The following is a 25,125-nucleotide window of genomic DNA, read 5'->3' on the forward strand; positions in this document are numbered from 1 at the left end:
GGAATATTAATAGTAATGTGCTCCAAAGCAGTCATAGCTCTCAGGCCTGCATCCCACAACAATACCCAGTACTACTGTCCACTTTGCTGTTTAAGTTTAGATTTCAGTTTTGTCCACTTTGCTGTTTAAGTTTAGATTTCAGTTTTGTCCACTTTGCTGTTTAAGTTTAAGTTTAGATTTCAGTTTATCAGCTGTATTAACTTTGAAATTGTTCCTCTCGCTTTTGTTTTTTTCAGAAGCTCTTTCTGACATTTCTTTTCCTGCCTGACAGTTGTGTACTTAGTGATTCATGCCAAACCTGATAAGCTGGTTGAAACTGTGATGTTTCAGCTTCCTGGAAGAACGGTGCTGATCAGCAAGGGTGTGGATATGGCCATAGCTAAATATTATCAGCCAGTTCCTTTGTGACATTTTCCTGCCTTAACTTTTAAACTTCTGAAACATTAGTGAAAGGACTTGAACCTTTTCCCCCCTCTATGCTGACACTTAAATTTATACCAAGTCCACTTAGCAATTCCTGGCATCTACAGTTAGCAAGCTGTAAAGAAATGTCCTCTCGAGCGAACACGTTTAATCACAGCTCATGGATTTTGTGCTGTAAGTAGGTGCACTTTTTTTTCCTTGAGCTCTCCCAATTCATGAATTCATCTCTTTGGAAGTCTGAGCCACAAGCAGGGTTTTTTTTTTTTTGAAAAGCCCATTTTCTGTTATGAGTCACAGATTTATATATCCTATGGCTGGTACAAACTCAGGCAATTATAGAAATATATGGTGCAGTTAATACTGCTTCTCACCCGAATAGCAGTTCAAGACCATGGAGAGGAAAAGGCAGAAACAAGTTTGTTGAAATATAAACAAGTTAAGCATCTTAAGCTTAAGGTAAAATCCCTCTCTAACTCTAGGTAAAGGCACTGAGGACTTGGGGATTATTTTAAAACGTGTTCATCTAAAGATGCAGCTATCCAACAGCTGCTAGCACTGGTTCAGAGGAAGTTCACTAAACAGACATCATCTTGTAGGGATATAGAAAAAGTTTGACTCCAGTTCCATAAATTATTGTAGTTTAAGTATTCAATATATTAGGGGAAGGTTTTGTTTAGCGTACAGAACTTCCTCTTTATTTTACTCAGAGGAGCTTTACTGATGTAATACCATTTTGTTCCAAAATCTTTACAATAAATGTGTGTATACCATACTGTTGTGCAGAACAAATATATGCAAAAAGTTTATATCATAGTCTGGGTGCATGACACAGGTTTAAATGTTATTTTATTCAGCTATATTACAAGAAATGTTATGTTAGTCGAATAGATGGATTATATAATGGTGGCTGTTCAATGTAGCGAATTGCATATTAGTGAGCATTAGGAAATTTCACCTTTCCCCACTACTGTGTGATCTCAGAGTTGGGGTACATATACATATGTGTGTGTGCGTAATACATACATGCACACATACACATACACAAGCATCTATCTATCTATAGCTAGATATGGATGGATTCTCATGCTACAATATGTAATTATGCTAAAGATGATAGTATTTAGATAGTCTAGGTAGTATACTTCTTTGTAATCTAGTTTTAGGTTTCAATGTTTTAGTTCTTTTCCCTGGTCTCTCTTATTATTTATCAGGTTCTAGAAGTTGTATTGATTTTAATAGAATGTATTTTAGTTTTTCCAGTTGCCTTCTTTTTGTAATCAAGATGCATTGGTTGAAGTGTTACAAGTCTGTAACTTGTTATTTGTAACTTGTTATTTGTACTCATTATAAATCTCTTATGTCCATATGTGGAGCTTTTCTCCCCGGGCCTCTGCTGAAAATGGAAATATATCCAGTCAGACTAGCCCGGTTAACAAATGTAAAATAAATAAATAAATAAATATAGATAGATATAGACATAAACATAAATCTATCAGGTTCCATGAATATATATGATCCCATGAAGTTTTATTGAAGGTACATTTGACTGAAAAGACATTTCATCGAAAACTATGAAAATCTATAAATGGTGTCATTTATGAGCATGGGTATTGTTAGTGTAGTAATTCAGAAGATTGTGTGTGGATTGGTACTGCCCACCATCAGACTGTACCTCCAGACTTGGAAATGTTTGTGTTTCTGTACCAGCACTGATTCACTATGTGTGGTGTTTTCTCTTTTCTCCATGGGTATGCAGTCTTAGAGTTAAAATATATAATTAAGAGGGCTCTGGGGAGGTGCAAGTTTCTTAGTGAGAGCTCCATAGGTCTGTAGTCTATTGTGCTGTATGTAGTTTGACATAAATACATTCAATTGTTTTTGTTGACTTAAATGTCACTGATTACTATTCATCATATAATCCACTGTCGCTAAGGTTTTATGGAATTGACTGCCACATTATATTAGGAATTTTCCACCACTTAATGTCTATCGAAAGTCAATTAGATTACTCTCAGATACTAGAGTCTGCATTCCCAAATGACATTTGGGCCCACATGCAAGACCTCGCATCATCTATGAGCTTATGACCCTGTGGTGATATCCAAGCCTCTGCCTGTATGGTGTTGTATGGCTCACTAAAACCACCATTTCCTCCCAGTATGGACAAGCTGGCATCAACCACTCTTTCCCACTTTCCTCATCCAGCTTCCTGACATCTAACCCACTATTTGAACTCAATATAGCTTGTAATAAGGGCTTCATCACTTTAGGTCTCTGAGCTGGGTAGGTTGGACAGATTGTTTATGGCAGAAAAGTAGCACAGGATGTGTAGAAGAGCAGTAATGGAAAGAATGAAAGTGGACGGGGCCAAATAATGCTTATATTGAGGTAAGCAGCTGTCCATTCTCAGAGTTGTCATGTTTAGAGATGCAGGGTGGTGCAAGGGGGAGTGACCCCTGAAAAGATGCTTATAGTGATGTTTGCTGTTGTTGTTGAAGTGAATGGTGTGCAACTTTTTTAAGGATTGTGTTTGCTGAAATATATAATTTCTTGTTTCAATGTAGACCCTTTTTAGCAAGGTAGTAGAGATAAAGGTGATGAAGAGCTAAGTTCAGAGAAAAGACTGCCAGTCTGTCCTCAAACATCATACTGACCAGAGCTTAGTAGCAGCACTGTCTCTATACTCAGTGTTTTATAGACCCTTTCCATGGGGATCTTGGTCTGGCCTTTCAAGCCATGAAAGTTTTGTCCCTCTTTGACCTCCTGTTCCTTTGCAGAGCCAATCACTCCTCAAATACCCAGTTAAAAGAACAAACCTTCATGAACAGGTAAACAAGATAGTTTGGCATGATAAATTCATATCCCAACATACTACTAACCTCTGGAACAAACTTCTACTACATGTCAAGTGAATCACCCTTGCCACCTTCAAGGTAAAATTGATAATTAAGTGAGCAGAGTTTGATTCTCCCCTGTTCTATCTTGTAACTCCCTCTTTGAGGCTGGAGGGAACTTTTGGATATGAGTTACTGGCTAGGCTTGTAATGGCCTGCAGGCTGATTATCTACCACTTAGCTATGAATCTGCAATCCTAAGTGAGGTTTTCACTAGTTCACGATGAAGTGGGGAAGGGGATAAAGGTTTATGGTAGGTGGAGTAGTACAAAGGACTGGAAGATCCAACTAATTATTGCCTATACCACTGAACAGCCCCAGTACAATAAGTTTCACTGTGATGTTTCCAATTAGAATGACAAACATAATGGGTACACTAGTGGATTAGAGACAAATTTGATTTATGTGATGGAGTTCCTCAATGGGTAATGGTGTCTATGAGTAGATGTGTGGACTTGGTGGAGAGAAAAAGATTATAGGTAGTAGGTCTGTGGTCTTGTTTGATATAACCAGTTTTATTGAAACAGTGGGCTGGGGTTTTATGAGATGGGTTATGGAGAAGGTTAAACTACTTAAGTGTTTATAAATGTAGTCAATGAGTTTATATATCTTAAACTAAGGGTAGCAATAAATGCTTTTCTACTTAAGGAGATTCTGACAGGTATGGGTACAATGCAGGTATACCCCGCTCTCATTGCTTTTATTTTGTTACTAAAGGAGCCTGTGCCCAGAACAGTGTGTGGGGTGGGGGATGACGATAAGGAAGTAGATGAAGATGAGGTGAGACGAGGGAAAATGATTTTTTTGAGCTATGATACAGAATCTGAATTGCCTAGACAGAGCATGACCCTGCTGAGTCTAATTATGGTGACTACTAAAAAAGCAAATACTAGAAAATTAAAATCAAAGTCTAAACCAACTTTACTAGAAGTAACAAAGATAGCAAGAGAGATAAAACAACTGGAACTGGGATCTTTGGAAAAGAGTAGGAGCAAATTACATAGGAAAAAATGGTATAGGTGGGATCAATAAATGCAGAGAGAGGGAGAAACAAGGTTTAAAAGAAGGCAGGATTTGAATGAGCTATGCAATGGCTGACTGACAATGACTGGATATATTAAAAGTAATGTATGTTTGCAGCTACAGTTGTGTTGGCACAGTTTCTAAGTTATAATGTTTGCAACTAAGATTGTGCCGCTATGATTTATTTTCATTTATATAAATGTAAGATTGCCTGTCATACATGAAAATTTAATAAAGATGTTTTTTGTTTAAAAAAAGGAGGAGGTGAAATGACTTGTTTAATTCATTTGCCAGTGACTACACAGTAATGTGGAAATCTCACATGCAAGTTTGATTGGATTTGAGCAATTCAGGTAAGAATTATGGGTTAGGTCTTCATAAGGTGAATAAAGGAGAGACAGGAATTGAGTGGGGTAGGAATGACAGCTGCTGGCAAAGGTGTGAATTACATAGGACTGCAAGTAAGAACTAGATTTATAGAGACACTTATGGCAAATGAAGATGTAGCAGCAAGTTAAGTGAAGGAAATAGTGAAGAGGTGGGGTGAAAAGGATTTGCCATTACTAGGAAGGAATGAAGTGGATAGAATGATGCTCATATCCATTTGTGCAGGCAGATCCCTTGATGGAGATCTTAAAAAGATCACTGGATAGTGCACAGGCTCCTGAGGATGGGAAAATGTACATATGGAATAACGATCCCCTGCACAAGAAAGCACGAGGAATAACTGTAGTAACCTAACAGTTGCAGCTAAGATTTTTCATAGTAGGCATGTATTTTTAAACGCGGTTGTATTAATCTGTGGTGTGCTTGTGAATTTATACTGTTAAGGCGTCTTTTTGTGCGTTTTTGATTTAACCCTTATAGTCTGCTTGTGAAGGTTTGATGTAAGCGTACTTGTATTTTGCAGGTGTTAATAAGCTGAGAACGCTGGATTAGTAGGCAATTACCATTGCTAAACTATAGCTAAGCGTGCCGTTTGGTATTGCTTGTTCTAACTCCCGGACATGGCTCTTTAAACTCCTCCTCCCTCGTGGAGTTTACAAAAGTGTATAAAAGCTCCCTGTCTTGTTCAGCTGTGCCTGCTTGCACAGTGGGTCTGTATAGTTTGCAGTTCTGCCTCTGGTGATTTAGAAAGCCAATATTAGCCTTTGGTGAATTAGAAAGCCGATATTAACTAATTTCCTAAACTCCCACTCATGTGGACCTTTCTCTGAGTGTGTCTGTTCATTTATGGATATCCGAAGCCAGTAAAAGGCTTTTTGAGCAGCGCTACCTAAATTATTACCCTGACACCTGAATCCTCGCCACATACCAACCTTGTACCACGTATGTGTTCAATCACAGGTGTTTTTAGCCTATAAATGGCTTTTGAAAGAATGCAGTCATGTAGATAATTCTCTGAGCGTGCTTAATCATTTATGGATATCGGAAGCCGGTAAAAGGCTTTTTGAGCAGCGCTACCCAAACACTTTCACTAACACCTAAATCCTTTTCATATAACAGCCTTGTGCCGCGTATGTGTTCAATCAAAGGAGTTTTTAGCCCATAAATGGCTTTTTTTTCAATCTGAAGCCTGTAATCTGCCTTTGAAAAGGCACCACCTAAATGTTTACCCTGAAACCTAAATCCTCTCCACAATCCTACCTTCTACAGCATATTATTTTTACTTTTGAAACCCTGCTGTTTAAGCCGGTAAATGGCTTTTGATGCCTAAATCCTCTCCACAGACCTACCTCCTACAGCATATTATTATTTTACTTTTCAAACCCTGCTGTTAGAAGCCAGTAAACGGCTTTTGGAAGTATGCTATCCATGTGGAGAATCATAAAGGGCTTGGCTAAATGTACCTCACTCCAACAGTGTTTAATTCTGGTAAATTACTGATTTGTCTTACACAAGCTGTATTGCTGATACGAGCACCTTTGGGTAGCAGTCCCTTAGGGCTACTGCATAGAACCCCTAAAGCTAATTGCAGTAGCTGTGTAATGATCTGTATAACATTTTGTCTGTGTGTTGCCCTATGATACTTTACCCCACATTGTAAAGTGTAGTCCTATTGTTCCTCACACAGTGTCCTGTTCTAGCATAGTACTTGAAGTAAATGCTTAACATGTTTTACTAATGCTGCAGTTATAGCATAGTATTTGTAGAAACTGTTTAACATGATTTACTAATGCTGCAGTTAAGTAGGTAGAAATGTTTTAATTGCTACATTTAATTTTACTGCTACCACAAAAGGGCACAGAACTATTGCACTATAGAGTTTTACATTGTTGCTAACAAGGTTTTGGAAATGTTTAACTATCTATGGATATTGTCTCTGTGAATGATTAGCCCATTTTGTAATGTTGGGTTTTTGGAAATGTAAACTTGCTATCAATATACTTGTCTCTGAATGATTAGTTTAATGTTTGAGCAATCATACCTTGCTATGTGATAGCTACTGTTTCTCATCCCTACCTTCTCTCTCTTGCCTCCTTAAGTTACCTGCTCATCTTGTGCTTCCTGCACTAGTCTATAGGAATCTAAAGGACCCTCTCCAAATATCGGTGGTTCACCTCACTGAATAACTACCCTCAATCCCTCTCTCAAGGACAGCAGTAAAGTATGTCTGTTGAATAATTCCTGCCAGAAAGACTTTTTACTATTTTACCTCTACTACAGGGTTAGAGAAAGTCCTGAGCTAGGACAGCCAGCAGCCTCAACCTCCCTTTCTGTACCTTCACACACTCTCTCCCCCATCCTCTATAGAAACTCCTTTTGTCTAACAACATTTTTCCTTGTTGTACTCTACCTCCCTCACATATCAGCCTGCAATATTAGACCTGTCCACTAGGTGGCTCCCTTATCTCAGCCATACTCTCTTCCATATCTCTTTTGCCCAGATACTTACTTTAATTTCTCCTGTTGTCCCTTAACTGCTATTCAGTCCTCTCACTTTACCCTCTACTTCTACTATCTACATCCACCTTTTCTAGGCTCAATTCTAACTATCCTTTTCCCACATCTGACTTTTCCAGCTTACCTTCTGGAGTCAGTTCTGCTGATTGTTTTTATAACTGCATCAGTATCTGTCTCTACCCGCTCCGTTCACCCTGTGGGCTCACTCCGCTCCTCTCCCTACCCCCAATTCCCACCCACCCCAGGGGTCCTACTCTTATACTTACTAAACCACACCTCTTCCTCTTCCCATTACTCTTACAATTACTAACCACACCTCTTCCTCTTCCCATTACTCTCTGTACACTTTACCATTGTTCATCTTCTCTCATATCTACCTTCTCTTATCACTCCCTTCAGTCTTACCACAACCTTCACAATTCCCCATCCTCACCCTTTATACTTCCAAATTCTACCTACACACATCCAATAGTAAATTCTTCCAATGTATAAACCAAACATCCCATTATATTTCCTACTTTTATTCACACTTTTACTACTTCTTCCTCTAACCTTTGCCTACTTACTCACCTCCTATGAATGCCCACTACATCCACACCCTCACTATCCTAATAAGGAAACCAATGCTCTATCCCTACCACTCCTTTATATCCATGCTAATATAACATCTTCACCCAATTACCTACTTGCAAAGTATCATAGAATACTACATATTAAATATAACACTCTTAATCTCAGGAAAGATCTACTTCTATACATCAAATTCCCTAACCCAAGCTACATAGGATTACTACTCTCATTAAAGGATGGTGACATCCACCCTAACCCAGGCCCAGCAACAACTCCTATCACTCTCCATAGCCACAATCACTCACCTATTGATTCCCTTAGTAAACCATCTAACTCCCTCCAAGTAGTCCATCTTAATATACGTAGCATTAAAACAAAGTATCTCAACTCCAAGCTCTAGTAGAAGTCTATTCCTTTGATATCCTCTGCTTAACAGAAACATGATTAAAACCTGCAACCAAAGACAATGAAATCCTCCCACCTGGATATAACATGCTGAGACTCGACCGAATAGCCAAGAAGGGTGGTGGGGTAGCTATTCTATTTAAATCTGGCTTACAGTTAACCACTTATGACTGTAAACTACCTCTTGATTCCAATGCAGAAATTCTCATCTCCAAACTTCATCTTAACAATGCCACATCCATCTATATTATCTGTATGTATCTTCCTCCTGGTAATAACATTGCCACCATGGAAAATATCCTTTGCTGGCTATCCCAACACCTGCCCCAAGAAACCATAATCCTAGGAGATATAAACATTGATTGGAACTGCTATTTTAGCAACTTCCCTATCACCCACATTAACCTATATGGGTTTTCTCAAACCATTACATCCCCCACCAGGATCAATAAAACTAACAATAAAGCAAACATATTAGACTGGATTCTCATAAACCATCACCTTCACAATTATGATTCTGGAGCCCTCCCTGATGATATAAGTGACCACTCACTTACCTGTATCATCAGGCATAAAGCCTATACTCCCATTCCAACATCTGTCAGAAATATCAGATCCAAAATGAACTTTAACCCTGATCTATTCAAAAAGGAACTAAGAGCTTGCAATTGGTCTCCCTTAAGACATTTCCCTTTAGAAGAAGTCGTCAAATACTTTGACTCTAACTTCCTTGCCATTCTTAACTACCATGCTCCAACCAGATTAATTAGAATTAAAACCAAGTCTGCCTCATGGCTTTCAAAGAAACCAAACACAAAATGCATCTTAAAAATAAATATTGGGCCAAATGGAGAATGACTAAAAATCCTGTAGACCAACAAACCTTTAGACAGTTAAGAAATGACACTAAGAAAGCTATACTCTCTGATAAAAGAAATTACTACCTACAATTTCAACAAACTAACCAAAACAACCCACAAAAGTTCTGGACTAGCATTAACCAATTACTCCATCCAGGTCAATCCACCACAACAAACCCTCAAAATACTGACCATAATAATCCCTTGCATACAGCCAATACATTCAATACCTTCTTTACTAATGCTATCCAAACACTAGCTAGTCAGCTATAATCTAATAGCTTCACTTTACCTTCCTATAACTCAACCTCACCCCCTCCTTTTCATTTTTAACCTGTCCCAACTACATATATTCTAACCCTTATACAAAAACTAAAACCATGCTCTCCCTCAGCAGACCAGCTACCTGCTGAATTTCTACAGCTATCAGCCAAAGCTATAGCATATCCCATTTCCATTCTGATCAATAGAACTATTACTGAAGGTCACATCCCTAGCTTATGGAAAGTCTTTCATATTATCCCCCTCCATAAAGGTGGACACTCCATTGAACTCTCCAACTACCGCCCCATTGCCCTTCTTTCTCCTTTGGCAAAGATCATGGAGAAATGCATTCACAGGCAATTACTTGACCTCTTAACCCAAAATAACTTACTTTCCAGCTGTCAACATGGTTTCAGACCTTCACACAGCACTACCACTTCCCTCCTTTCCTTTATTGATTGTATAAACAAAAAACGCAACCTTAATAATCTTTCCTTTGCACTATTTATTGACCTGTCTAAAACATTTGACATGGTAAATCATCAGATTCTCATCAACATACTCAAATCCCTGTCATTAGATGCACCTTCCATAAAATGGTTCCAGTCCTACCTAGATAAAATACAACAAGCTGTAATTTGGCATAAGACTCTATCTACCCTCCAACTCGTTACCCTAGGTGTCCCTCAAGGGTCCATACTAGGACCTCTCCTCTTCTCCATATTTATTAATGACCTTCATCTAGCCATCCCCCAAGCCACATGCATACAATATGCTGATGACTCCACACTCATATGCTCAGCCAAATCCACTTCTGAACTTCACTCTCTTACCCAGAAGGTATTTAAAACAGTTGAACAATGGTTCACACAGGGTTGCCTTCTTTTGAACCCCAAAACAACTAAACTCCTCCTCTTCAATCCTACTCACATGTCCTCTCCTTTTGATTTCTCAGTTACATCCACCAATGGTACCATTATATCACCAGACCCAACCACCAAACTACTGGGTATCACCATTGATAACAATCTGAACTTTGACATCCATATCAACAACACTATAAAAACTGTCAACAAAACACTTGGCTCTCTCTACAGGATTAAACCCTTCCTTTCCCTCACAGCCAGAACAACTATAGCTCACACTCATCTAATCTCTACACTCCTCTATGCCTCGTCCATTTTTACTAAGCTATCTAAAAATAACCTCAGCAAATTGGAAATGTCCTACAATAACATTGCCAGATTTGCAACAGGCAACCCTTTCAGAACCCACCATTGCTAGGGTGGTTGGAACTACAAAACCTGATTAAATTCCACGAACTAACCATTGCCCATAAAACTCTTTATAAACCTTCCAGTACTCCTATTCTATATACCCTCATCACCCCATATACAAATCTGAAGTCCTTACAGTCTTCACACAAACTTCTTGTACACACCTCTAAACCTAACAACAAGGCTGGGGATTTTCTCTTTTCCAATGCTGTCGGAAAAACCTGGAATCTTCTCCCCAGTGACCTTTCCTCACTTCCCTCTTTATCACTCTTCAAAAACAGACTGAAACGTTTCCTTAGAACACACTGGTTATGTCCCTGTACTAAACCTGACTAGGCATCTATCTATCTGTTCAAACTTAGCTCTGCCTATCCCATACTACTCATGAACTGTTATACATTCCTTTTTGGCTATAAATACATCCTCCCTCTAAAGCTACACTGTATCCAACCTCTGTGAATACTTTTTACTGAAGAATTTCTTTATTTCAATACAATTAACCTGTCTTCTTTGTTTTTACTTCTTTTTATGTATTATACCTGTATGTTGTATTGTATATGCATTCTTGCACTACAAGGATTTTTTTTGTCCTCGCTGAATTTTCTGTTTTAACCTGGAATAAGCATTGTATATAATGAATGTTGCTATTTATTCTTTTTTTTTTTTTTTTCATGTTTCTGTCTTGGAGCTTATCTCCCCGGGCCTCTACTGAAAATGGACATATATCCAGTTAGACTAGCCCGGTCAACAAATGTAAAATAAATAATAAAATAAACAGTATTGAGAGAGTCATTGAGAAAATCTTAACTGGAAAGCTGGGTGATTTTTTAGAGGAAAACAGTCTCCAGGACAGCCAATGCAGGTTGATTACAAGACAGAGGTGTCAGCTGAACCTGATCCAGTTTTATGACTGAGTTAATGGATGTGCTGGCTGTAGGTTGCTAGGAGATGTGGTCTAACTGGACTTCAGTGAGGCCTTTGACTCTGTCACATACTAGCTGCTAGATGACTGAATGGGTTGGGGAAAGAAGCAAGACTGAGGGACTTCACTGAGACACAGTTCAAGGAATTGTAGTAAGAGCTATGTTTTTCAGGATTAAGAGATGTAACTAATGGTGTTTTGAATGGATCACTCCTGAGTTTAATATTCTATAGTATAGTTACATCAGACATCCGATGAAGCAGAGAACAAAATCAGCCCTTCTGTGAATGACACAAACAGGTGCAGTAACAGAGGACAGGGAGAACTTGAAAAGGCTGTCTAATTAGGAAACTGCAATTTAGTACAGACAGATGCCAAGTACTACATGCACTTAGACAACAACATCATTTGTGTATCAGCTGGAGGTGAGGAAATTATGGCAACAGAGCAGGAAAATACCCCACAGATGCTTATCAAACACAGTCCAGACCACCATGATGCCATCACCCAGAATGATACCACAGTACAAGGACAAAATAATTGACTTTAACAATTGGCTAAGCTTCTGGTGTCATTCTAAGGGAATCCAGTATCTGTCAGCCTGGGATGACATGATCGACAGACCACACTGCTTTGCCAGAGATGGCCCGCACCTGTCACCCTTGGGATTCCAGATACTGGCAAAGACTCTTGCCACCGCTATAGTGCCTTTTTTAGGCAAGGTTCAAATGACAAATTCACCACCGTAACAGGTATAAGCAAGCAAAATCTGAGGGTAATGCTACTCAATGCTAGAAGTCTAAACCTCAAAATGCACTCACTCGAGGCACTCCTTAAAATGGAGAACATTGACATCTGTGCAGTGACAGAGACCTGGTTCAAAGCCCCAGAGAGCACCCCTGCATTTCCAGGCTATAATCAATACCACACCTTTCGGCCGCCAAACCCAAGCCGAAACACTAAAGGTGGAGGCATGTCCATATTCATTAAGGATATCCACACCTCTAAGCTAGTTGCTCAGCATAATGCATCCGAGATTATCCAAGTTCAACTAACTCTGGCTTGCTACAGACCCCCCACCATGACCCAGGATTCCCATTCCTCTTTTCTTGATACACTGGAAAATATTAAGGTACAGCCCAACACTCTAATAATGGGTGATTTCAACTACCCTACTATTAACTGGGAAAACTACTCATGTACCAACTGTTTTGCTCAATGTTTTCTGGAAATTATCAATTCCAATGCCTTGGATCAACTTATCCACACCCCCACCAGGGGCAGCAATATCCTAGACCTGGTCATCACCAACATGGGTGACTGGTGTTCCACACCAGAGGTCAGCTCCTCGTTGGTCAGATCCAACCACAAGCTAATCACCCTAGACATCCACATCCCACTCCCACCCCACATTAGGAAAATAACAGTAAAAAATGTCTCCAAAGCCAACTTCACGCTTCTTAAGACAGAAGTGGCAAACTTCACGACACCTATGCAGATGGACAATAGAGGTACGACTGCTGAATCCTATGGAAATGCACTTTATAAGCACTTAAATGAGTGCATGGATCGTGCTATCCCTAACAGAACCAAAATGCTATCCTCCAAAAAAGGAAGCCAATCTGGTGGTCTTCTGCCATAAACAAACTCTACAACAGAAGAAAGAAACTGTTGCAAAAAGAGTAAAATCCCACGATTGGAAGAACTCCCGGGTCAGCCTCAGTAAGAAGCTGAGATCCCTCATAAACTCCTCCAAAGCTAGTTATGAAAACAAAATTGCCACTGATTCTAAAGACAACCACAAAGCATTCTATAGCTATGTCAAGAATCTCAATGGCAACACTCATATCGGCTCTGAGTTACAGCACAATGACACTAAATATATAGAACCAACTGATATTGCCAACATCCTGGCAGATAGGTTCAGTGCTAACTTTACCCCCCTCTCACCCCCTAAAGGGCCCATCTTTATACTGAAAGAATGCAAAGCTCCTGTAATCATGGCTGCACAGGTAAAAACCTTACTCTCCAAAGCCAAGAACACAGCATCCATGTGACCAGACAACATCCCCAGGGTACATTCTACACGAACTACAGAATGAACTGGCACCCCACCTAAGTACCATGTTCAATCATAGCCTCACCTCAGGCTTTGTGCCAATTGAATGGCGCACCGTGACAGTTATCCCACTCCACAAAGGGGGGGGCCACAACAGACCCCGGGAACTACCACCCCATTAGCCTGATGAGCCTGGTCTGCAAGGCCACGGAATGTATAATCTTGGAACTCATAAACAAAGACATTGGAGATCTCCAAACTCTAGACCCCACACAGTTCGGGTTTGTAAAAGGCAGATCATGTCTCCTAAACCTGATAGACTTCTTTGAAGTGGTCACCAAAGTCACAGATGAGGGTAAGGTGGTTCACACAGCCTATCTAGATTTCACCAAGGCGTTCGACACCATACCCCACTCTGGAATTATAGATAAACTCACTAAACTAGGTATAAATCCCTATGTCACAAGATGGGTTGCCAACTGGCTTACTGACCGAACCCACACTGTGAAAGTAGCAAACTCCAAATCAGACTTCAGACCAGTGACAAGTGGAGTACCACAAGGTTCAGTCCTGGGTCCTCTCCTGTTTGGTATCTATTTCTCTGAAGTAGAGGCAAACACAGAAGGTCTTTGGCTAACTAAATTCGCAGATGACTGCAAACTAGGAGCCATAATCAAAACTCCTAATGATGTGGACATCCTACAAAAGGGCCTCACTGAGACAGATGCCTGGTGTCAAAATCATGGTCTCAAGCTCAATGCCAAAAAGTGCATTGTCATCCCCTTTGGTAAAAACTCTGTACCCATGAACTACCACATAGGCGGTAGTCTACTTAACACCAAAAGTGTGATAAGAGACCTTGGGACACAGGTGGACAGTAGTCTCTCCTTTGATAATCACATCACCACAGTGGTCAGGAAATCGTTCTGCGTGGCACACCTCATCACAAAAGGTTTCTCATCCAGAAAAAAGGAGGTCATTGTTCCCCTCTACTCATCACTCATTAGACCCATTATAGAGTACAACACCCCTTTTGGTACGTACCTCACAAGACATCTACAACAACTGGAAAGGCCACAAAAATACCTCACAAAGAGGATTACTGGCCTCAAAAAGATGCCTTACGCAGACCGTCTCAAAAAACTCCAGCTTTACTCTGTCGCATATCACCTACTCAGTGGCGATCTCTGCCTAACATACAAAGTTATGTCAAACCGAGAGCTGTTGGACATGCTCCACTTAAAGAAATCCCAATCCCTCCGAGCTACACGCTCTAGGGACCTAAACCTTATCACCACAATAAACAGAACATGTTGGAGGGATAGATTTCTGTCCCAGAGACTTCCCAAACTCTGGAACAGACTACCTATCTATGTCAAACAGAGCTCCTCATTAGCACTCTTCAAGAAAAATCTTGATGATTGGATGGGTAATAGGAAATTCACCACAGGGATCACTTCTGTGGTTCTGCTTGACAGGGGCACAGGAAAATAATTTTCTTGAGTGGCGAAAGCCAGGGTATCTTTTTGGCTAGGCTTGTATAGGCCCTAGGGCCAATAGCCTAGCACCTATCTATGAACCTATGAACCTATGATTTGCATGAAAAGGCAGTGGCAGCAGTGAACAGAATCCTGAGGAATTTCTTCAAAAGGATTGCCTCCAGAAGCAAACTAATGCTTCTTCCACTCTGCTAGCACCTGGTCAGGCCACAATGGCAGTACTGCATGCTGTTTTGGAAGGACATACAGAGAATGGAACTTCAGGCTGTTGAAGGAGTCCTGAGGGAAACCATCATAGGGGTGATTAGGATGGACTGAAAGGCATATAAGAGACTGGAAAAGGTGTGACTCTTTCCACTAGACATGAATCTATAGATATACATATACAGCACACATATAGATATACAGGATCATATCACAGGAATGTGAATGAGGAGTCACACTGAACAGGAAGGATAGAGGGGAAGAAGGAACAATCATCAAATTATGGAGACCAGTTACTCCCAGAATTTGTAAAAGTGCTTCTTCTTGGAGATGGCGGGGACTAATGGAATGGACTACCAGAATAGGTGGTAGATAGGGAATCCATGGAAGCATTCAAGAATGCATGTCATAGGTGGAGAAATAAAGATGAGAAAGGGTGAGTGAGATGGAGAAGACTTAGAAAGATAGTTCATTTAAATAGCAGACTAGGCAGGCTGATAGTCACCTTCTGTCATCGGCTAAATGCAATATAATGTACATTTTCTGTTTGCTGCTTAATGGTGAAACAATCAGCTGACAAAGCAAGAAAGCTACACCTAAATACTCTGCAGCACAAGCACAGCAATTTGATGCTCTAGAAATCTGAATAACGTTTTAGCTCAACTAAGATCATCCTAACTTTATACCTACTCGCCAGGGCAGTAGGAATGTCTGTAGTTAACTGGATTAAGGCAGCCTAGTATAGGTTTAAAGCATTGCTGGTAAATTGTCAGGGGGTTGGTAGATGGCAAGTTAGATAGAATTTTTTCTGACCCTCCTCTTTAAGATATGGATATAAATCTGACCCCTTTGTAAGGCTCTGGACACCATCATGACGGCTCCTTTCTCCACCATCTACAGACTAATGCCCTAAACCATATCTATAGCCATTTGTTGTATAAATCAGTACTGTGTGTTTCATACCACTTGGGAAAAAAATGACATATGCAGCCAGGGAGCTAGCCTTGACAGCAGGAAAAACTCCCTTTGATAGAGGTCAGGGGAGACATATTAGAGGTACATAACAGATCATCACTTAAGGCAGCCTAAAAGGAGGGATTTTTCTGTTTAATGCCATGATAGTCTGCAGATGTATAGTGAATCTTCATATTAGTGCTCATATGGGTACACAAAGGAACCCTCCACTGTCCCATTTTCCCCAAAAAACATTGCAGTGATCTAGTGAATCATAGCCTTAGCCATGGGACCAGCTGCTCACCAACACACATGCACATGCAGATACACTCCCCAACTCGGGGAAACAGTCAGTTTAACAATTCATCACTATTTATGATGCTACGTATTTATCCTAAACTTGATACACCAGCAGCTGAGTCTAGAAACTCTTGAATTTGGCTGAAGATGATTTGCCTCAGAGCAGCGCAATGGTACAGTGATTACAACTGCTGTCTCACATTGCCTGATTCTCCAGTTTAATTCCCGGCTGAGGTGCTTTCTCTACAGAGTCTACATGACCTCCCTAGGTCTGTGTGTTTTTTTTTCTACTGGGTACTTCAGTTTCCTCCCATGAATCAAAAACATACAGGTACATGAAATTATGTTACATTAAATTGCCTGGAGGTATATTTTCACAATGTCAGAGTGTGCATGTATACTCACAGATGCAGAGGCATCCTTTCTAGGATGATTCTCTGCCTTATACCAAATGCTTGCTAGAACAAGTTCCAGCTCCTGTGTGATCCTAAAATGAACAAAGCAGGTATTAGAAAATCAATTATCAACCTAAATGAATAAGTGAATGAATGAATGTATTTTCTTCAGCATTTTAGAGGAAGATGCTAAAAGTGAGATGGTACCTGGAGATCCCCGCTGCACCACCACACCAGCTCTGTGTTATGAATACTTCAGCTGTTATGAATACTTCAGCTAATGAATTTTCAAACAGCTCATACAGATCTTAGATTTTTTCAGTTTTCATGTAATTTAATCATTTTTTCCACAACATTATTAATGCAAACCAAAGCAAACACTGAAGTAAATTCAACAAAATTGTCAAAATGACATGCATTACCAATTCAGATAAGGCATTAATATATCAAAGTATTACAATAAACATTTAAGTAAAGTAGACATTAGGAAACACTGAGGTGAGAGTTAAAGCTGTCTTTTTTCCTGCTGTCAAGGCCAGCTCCCTCTTCAATTAACATGAGCTTGCCAGAACATTCCACTTCCTTCTCACATAGGGGCAGGGACTCAACTTAAGCCATACCAGTAATAGGTTATGTACCTCAACCAGAATCCCCCACATATGGTAACATTGGAATAGCCCATTGCTTCCATGTCCTTGTTATTCCCTTTTCCTCTCTCAACATTACTATACTTAGGGTTGCCAGCTCTGGTATTCTTAATCTGCTAAAATCACAGACCCTAATAAGAACAGCTCAGGTGTTAGTGTTAATGAATAATCCCATGCTTCTCCCATCTTGGCCTGCAGTTGCTTAAGTAAACCACACTACTACATCCCCAAAAATATATACCCAGTTGGATACTTCCTAATCTGCACATGTCCAACAGAGTGGATTCACATTTGGAAAGAGTCTGAGAAATAAAGCTGGGTATAAGAATACTTATACATACATTATCATTCAAAAAATCTAAATCTCTTGGATTTTGTTGCGTATCTTGGTAACTTTAGAGTCCAAGCCCAAATGTCACCTGGTATACTGATCCCGAGATCTCTCTGCAAATCTAGCCTAAATTTCTCAAAGTAGCATTGTACCACATGTATGCTTCAGTGATGCAACATACGTTGCAGGAAAGTTAACAAGTACACAGGCATATTAACAAAGAGCAAATAATAGGGAAAAAAACATAATGGCCTCAAAATAGACAGAATAAAATATGTGAAGGCAAACAAATGATAAAATTCTGAGACATTGTCAGCTTGTACATCATGCTTGTTGTGATGGTGTGAAGTAGTGCCAGCTATGCTAGAGAGAGTAGGGCAGTACATGTCTAGCATATGCCAGTATAACTAGTTGGAGTTTTGTAAAGAATTATATGTCATTTGTATATCAAGCTAATTTGTACAGATGTTTGTTTTGAAAAATGTATTTGTAAAGCTGCTTGCGTTAAAAATGTACCAACAGTGGGTTCTGCTGGACAGAAAAGAAATACATCTGTATGTCAGACTGTATTTTAACTGCTGAAATTAATATATTGTAACAGATGATACTGGAAGAGAAGAGGTTAATCTCAGTCCAGCTAACTTTGAAAAATAGTCTGAAATTAAATTACCTGGTTTAGGCCATAAAGATTGTATCTTACAGTTCTGATTGCAGCCAGAGATGAAATGTCTGTGAAAACCAGGAATAGGCATCCTAGTGTAATGCCCTTAGGGGTGAACTAATTGCTATCCTGGAAGGGTAGAAGTTTTTGAAATGCTTTTATAGCTTCCAGATGCTATAACACATCTTAGCAAAGCTCTATGTGTGTGCATTTTGACACATATGTGCTAAATTATGGTTCAGTTTCTAGTAAGGGGGGTAGTGTGGGAATTAGAAGTCAGTTGACCATATTTATGTGATGTCATTCTGTTATCCAGCAATGATATGGTGTTTTAATACTAGATGAGACAGAAGTCTCAGAGCAGTCTGTTTGTGAAAACTGGCAAAGAAAGACCACTCATTCACTTCATCATGCCTTGCTCTAGTAAGTGAACTAGGGGACAGTAATTCTTTAGATCAGTCAGGAAAATATAGTGACATTAGTTAAATACTGTTTTTCTGTATCTGTGTGAATCCATCCATCTGTGTTATTTTTAATATTTCCTGTGATTGAAGCTTTTGGTGTTTATTGTAAATAGATATTTAGTATGTTCATGTTCTTTTATTATTATTAAATGTATTTAAACTTTTCATTGTGGCTGGTCTTTTAGAGAATAGTTTAATCTTTGAGAGTACTTTTATTTATTTGGTGACACTGTGGCCACTCCTGAAAGCCTTGCTGCATTGGTCAAACACTACCATTTGCATTAGAATTAATTTTACTCAGTATAACTGGGTACCCTTTTAAGAGCCCTAGAGCAGCTGGCTTTGGAGTGTTCTGTTGGCAGTATCTACCTTATAGTCTAGGCATAGCTAGCTGGTAAATCTGTACCAGCTTTTCCCAGGTGTGTGTGTGTGTGTGTGTGTGTGTGTGTGTGTGTGTGTGTGTGTGTGTGTGTGTGTGTGTGTGTGTGTGGTGTGTAAATCAAATCTCAAAGAGTGTGTTTCAGCTTCTTGGAGCAGGGACACAGAGCACTGGTTTCACAGAGAGGGTGGTAGAGGACTTGGCTTGTAACACTCGGCTGAGGACTCAACTATACAGCTGTGGTTAGTGTGGGGTCTACTGCTACCCTGTAGCAGTGAGCCTGAAGCTGAGCTACAGTTGCTGGTAGGTACTAATGTTCCCTTGAACAGAGTGACAGCAAGGGCAGAGGTGAGTGGTAGTACCCAAGCTGACAGTGAAGCACCACTGTCAGATGATACTAGACTTCCTGTGGAAGGGAAGCTGGGAAGGGTCACAAAGGTAGAGTTGAGGCAGGCTCAGCTCTCAGACCCTAAACTAAGAGGTTTGAAGGAGGTAGCCAGGGAGGCAAGGAAAAGGGGAGTCTGTATACTGGAACAAAGGGTTACTGTATAAAGAGTGGACCTATGAGGGAGGTTACACATGCTCTGCCCTACTCTCTCTGGCATAGCTAGCACTACCTCACATCCTCACAATTCTTACTACATGACACTTTTCCATGGTTTTCTACCAGTGTTTTAAAAGTCCCTACCACCTTCATCAAGCAAATATCACCTGTGTGCTGCCTCGTTTGTTGCTGCATAGACTGCATGAATGTCAGGTGTAGGCATCAGCCAAGGGTAAACTGTGGTCTGAAGAATGTTTGCTTGATTCACCATACAAGACATGATTAATAGTAGCCACATCCCTCTGTTATGATATGCTAAATGTCAAGGACTCTGAAACTTGACATGAGAGCATATTAATGGTGATAAGCCTGTGACTGGCCAACTCCTGCTTATTTCCTATTTTTACTGTGGTAGCTGTTGTCTTTTCATTGATGGTTATAGAATTCATGCTTATTTTCCATTACAAACTGTGGGCAGCTGCTCTCCTTTCATTGGTTGTTATACATCTCCAGTTTATTTCCCATTGGTAACCATTAGTAGCTGCTCTCCTTTCATTTATGGCTATACATTTAGCACAATATTTTTATAACTTCTGCTGTCCAACACTCTTTTATGGTATGGGTATGTTTGAATAGGAATTTTGTTAGCTACTATTGTTAAATAAATAATGCAACACTTCAGTTTCAAGCTTTTGTTTAACAGAAGGGGGTCTGTCTTGGCAGATAAAAGAACTTAACAATCAATATATACTGTATTCAAGATACTCACTTAAAAAAAAAACAAAAGAGAGTAGATAACATTTGCCAATAGGATGGTGTGAAGTATAAAGGCAGACACAATATGAGGAGGTTTTTTTTTTTCACAAAAAGACAGGTTTATGCATGGAGATGAACACTTGTACCACAGTACATATCTCTTACCCAGTACCTTTTAGTGGAGGGGTCACTGTAACCTCCATCAAAATCCCATTTAACTTCAGAATGTCATAAGTAGAAGTTGGAAAAAAATACACTCTTTAAGAACTGAAGGCCATCTTTACTGATGGGTCCTAGTCAGTACTTTGTAAGCTAGTTCTGTTGGTATAGACACAGGTTCCTCTTACGCCGAAAATTTCACCCCCCACATTTGTTACAAACATTCAATAGGCCAGTTTGTTCTCTGCATATTTATGCAGGCACCCCTAGACCACTCACACAAGCCATTTACTGCCTTTCATTGATCAGTTCATTGGGGTTTCAAGACCTAAACCTTCAGCCCTGAATATGAACTTTGAGAAATTACTATACATCAGAGTAGTGGGTTGTGGGTAGGGTAAAATATTAGATTTATTGCATACCCTCCTACAAGCCCACTACTGGCATCCATAATGATAGATATCTGAAGAGTTTGCTGGGAATCCACAGAGCAACCCAGAACCTTATACCGTACATCTAGCAAAGAAGATAGATACTGTGAAGATGTGAGGTATTGCCATCTGTACCAGGGAGATTGGAGCACTGCATATTTGGCATCTGCCAGTGTGGTTAGCTGGAGTTTTGTGGATAACTTTGTGTCATTTGACTATCATACTGACTTGTACAGATGCTTATGTTAAAAATGTATCAATAGTGTTATTATAAATGTTTATGTTTAAATAAAGAATTCTGGAAGGGAAGATTAGATGATTTTGAAGTTGTTCTATAATTTTCAAATACTGCAACATATCTTAGAAAAGCTCTGAGTGTGTACTGTACTAGAGTCAGGTGATCAAATGTGATGTCATTCTATAACCAGCACTAAGAGGATGGAACTTGCACATCAGCTTGTTTTCTTTTGTTTTCTTTGGAAGCTGATATAAAATATATGACAGTTATCACAATCAGATCAGTTAAATCAGTCAGAAGATGGAAGCTCATCACATTGACTTGTGGAAGTAAGCATCTCAGCATTGCCATGTTGTATTAATTAAGTTAGCTAGGGAACAGTTATTCTTTAGACAGTCAGGAAATAAAGTGAGATTAGTTGAGTAGTGTTTTTCTGCATCTGTTTGAATTTGTCCATCTGTGTTATTTTTATTCTCCTGTGATTGAAACTCTTATGTTTATCGTACTTAGATAGTTAATATTCTCATGTTTTCTATTTTATTATTTTTTATTAACTATGCTATACATTTCATTGTGGCTGGTGTTTCAGAGATTACTTTTAACATCTTGAGAGTAATTGTGCTTACTTTAGTGACACCTTTGCCACCCTGAAAATCCTGGCTGCTTTGGTTACACTCTACCATTTATATTAGTATTGATTTTACCCTTGTAAGAGCCTGAGAGTAGTTGACTGGTGGCAACGTGTTTACCTTGTAGTCTGGGTAGAAGGGGGCACAGCTAGTAAATCTGTGCCAGGCTTTCTCAGGAGTGAGTGTGTGTGTGTGTGTGTGTGTGTGTGTGTGTGTGTGTGTGTGTGTGTGTGTGTATAAATTAAATACCCAGGTGTGGGTGTGTCAGCTACTTGGAACTGGGACACAGTGCATCAAATTGATTCTTGTTTGGGATCTGGAGAGACAGAGAGTCCATTTCCAGGGTCTGGAGTCTGTTCTCTGTGAATTGGGGGAAATTTTTTTGATACAGAGAACTGCATTTGAAAATACTGTATAAATCCAGTCCTGTTTTTAGTGACCATCTCTCACCAGTGTCAATGGTGAGAACTGAGGCTCCTTGATTACTGGCCTTGGTAAAGAGGGCCCCGTCATAGATACTACAGATAATAATATCAAAGCTTTTATCAGTTTGTCTGAAAGAAGTTTTCTAAGTGCTAGTTTAAGGGTGTTTGGTTAGCTTTTCTGCACTGTAAGGTGAGACATATGAAGAACTGTGTTTGAAGCTGAAATAATAACAACCCAAAAGTTATTTTATGCTTCTCTTTTGAAGGTTATTATTTCAATGGCAGTTGTATTAAATTATTTTACACATGGTTTAATTTATTTCTAACAGACGTTCTAAGTGGCTTGAAAAGGATTATCTGGGTCCTGCAATTAAAACAGTGCTATACACAACAACTATAGGACATATTCTTCAGCTAGTAAAATCAAACACAGGCTAATATTGCCACATGGCAAAACTACATACTGCAGACTATCTTATAAAGTGTTACATTTTTTGCTGCCTTCTGCTGATGATGTCATTTATAGACTTTATTGACAAATAATCTGAAGTTGTAAGAGAAATCATGTATAAATGTTATTGCTAAGTTAACTAGCATTAAATGGCCACAGCAAATTTCAGGGAAGGAAGTCAAGCAGCCTCATATCACAATTCCATATGTGTGTATGTTGCTTGTGCGTGATACAGCCTTGTCTGAAGGCAAGCTAGTTGCAAAGAATTCTTGACTGCCTCAAGCAAATTAACCTGAGTAGCCAAAAGCACATTTGGCAGAACCTTAACATTTTTATACATGTATTGAAAATTCATGGCTCTGGATGAAGTGTTACAAAATTATGAATCTATTTAAGTATTAATTGTATCTAACCTCAGCTGGAAAATGCTAACTGTACAATCTCAGGCAAACTATGATATACTATTAACATACTATCTGCCAAATTTTTGGCTGTTGGTAATAAAAATCAATTCACACTAAAGTCTGGGTTGTATGACTAGGCTCTTCCGTCACCCAGACTTCCTGCCAAGTAGGAATATATGACCTTAAATAAGTTCAGGAACTGTCAGCTGCCCCACATACATGCCTGTGGAAAAAAAAAGGAAACAACATAATTCAGAAAACTCCTTCTATACTATGTGCCTTTGAATGATCCTCAAGTCAACATCTGAATTTACATTAATAAAGTTATGCTACTTCCAAGACTGAAGCTATTTAGAACATAATATAAACCAGACACAGTATCTGAAACATGGCTCCGCCCATATACTAGAGATGTATAGATAATTCTCCAAGATTATAATATGTGACTGAAGCTACACAGAGCACACAAAGTCATAAAAGAGATCATTATACTTTTTGCTAATTATGTAAGTTATTCTCTTTCTCTGTCATTTATTCATCAGCCTTTCTCTTTCCATAGGTTCATAGGAGGTTACTAGGCTAATGGCGCTAGGGACTTTACAAGCCTAGTCATGTAATACCCATGTTCCCTAACTGACCATTGTTAGATGGTTCCTTAATTGACCAATGTTAGATGGTATGATTGTTTGCAGAGTGAATCTGTGATCAGCACTGGCTGCCCTGTCCATGAGGGACAGTGGTGCCACCCCAGGGGTGAAGGTATAGTCCCCATTCAGTTGTCCAGGTTGCACTTAAATAGGGTCACTGAAAAGCTCTGCTTAATGTGAATTGGTAGTTTATTCCAGAGTAGCAGCAGTCTCTGGGAGACATATCAGTCTGTCCAGCATGTTTTGTTTAAGTCACAGGCTAGGTTGATTTCTGTGGAGTGAGTGACTCTTGTCCCATGTGATTTGTGGATATGTAGCATTTCCATTAGGGCAGGATCAGAGACTAAGAAGCCTGTAGGACACAGAGTACAGAGACAGGGCTTTCAGTCTTTCCATGTAGGTCATGTTTTGGAGTCCCTGAATTATCTTGGTTAGAAATCTATGTGGTCTCTCCAGCTGCTACAGGTGTCTGGTGAGGTATATGAAAAATGGAGCATTGTACTCTATTAGTGGTATGATGAGGGTGGAGTACAGAGGAGTTATAACATCCTTGATCTTAGATGTGATGCCCTAACTTGTGAGGTGTGCAATGTAAAAGGCTTTCCTTACCACTATGGACACATGGTGATCGAAGTTTAGACTGCTATCAACTTGTGTTCCAAAGTCATGTACCACAGAGTTCAAGCTTAGGGGGGGGGTGCTGCCTATATTGTAATTTGCAGGGGCTACCTCTTTGCCAAAGGGGACAATGATGCACTTTTTTTGCATTTAGTTTTAGACCGTGACTTTGTCACCAATCATCTGTCTGTGCTAACCCCTCCTGTAATATGCTAATATCTTTATAGGACTCAATGATTCCTCCTATTTGCAGTCATCTGTGAACTTGGTAAGCCACAGGCAATCTACTTTCACCTGGACTTCCAGGAAATAGATTCCAAATAGTAGATGGCCCAGCACAGAACCTTGTTTGTGTTTTATTGTTGATCCTTCATCAATTCCCAAATGC

The sequence above is a fragment of the Protopterus annectens genome, chromosome 15.part0 (assembly GCF_019279795.1).
Source record: "Protopterus annectens isolate FY-2018-M chromosome 15.part0, PAN1.0, whole genome shotgun sequence".
In the NCBI taxonomy this organism is placed as follows: Eukaryota; Metazoa; Chordata; order Ceratodontiformes; family Protopteridae; genus Protopterus; species Protopterus annectens.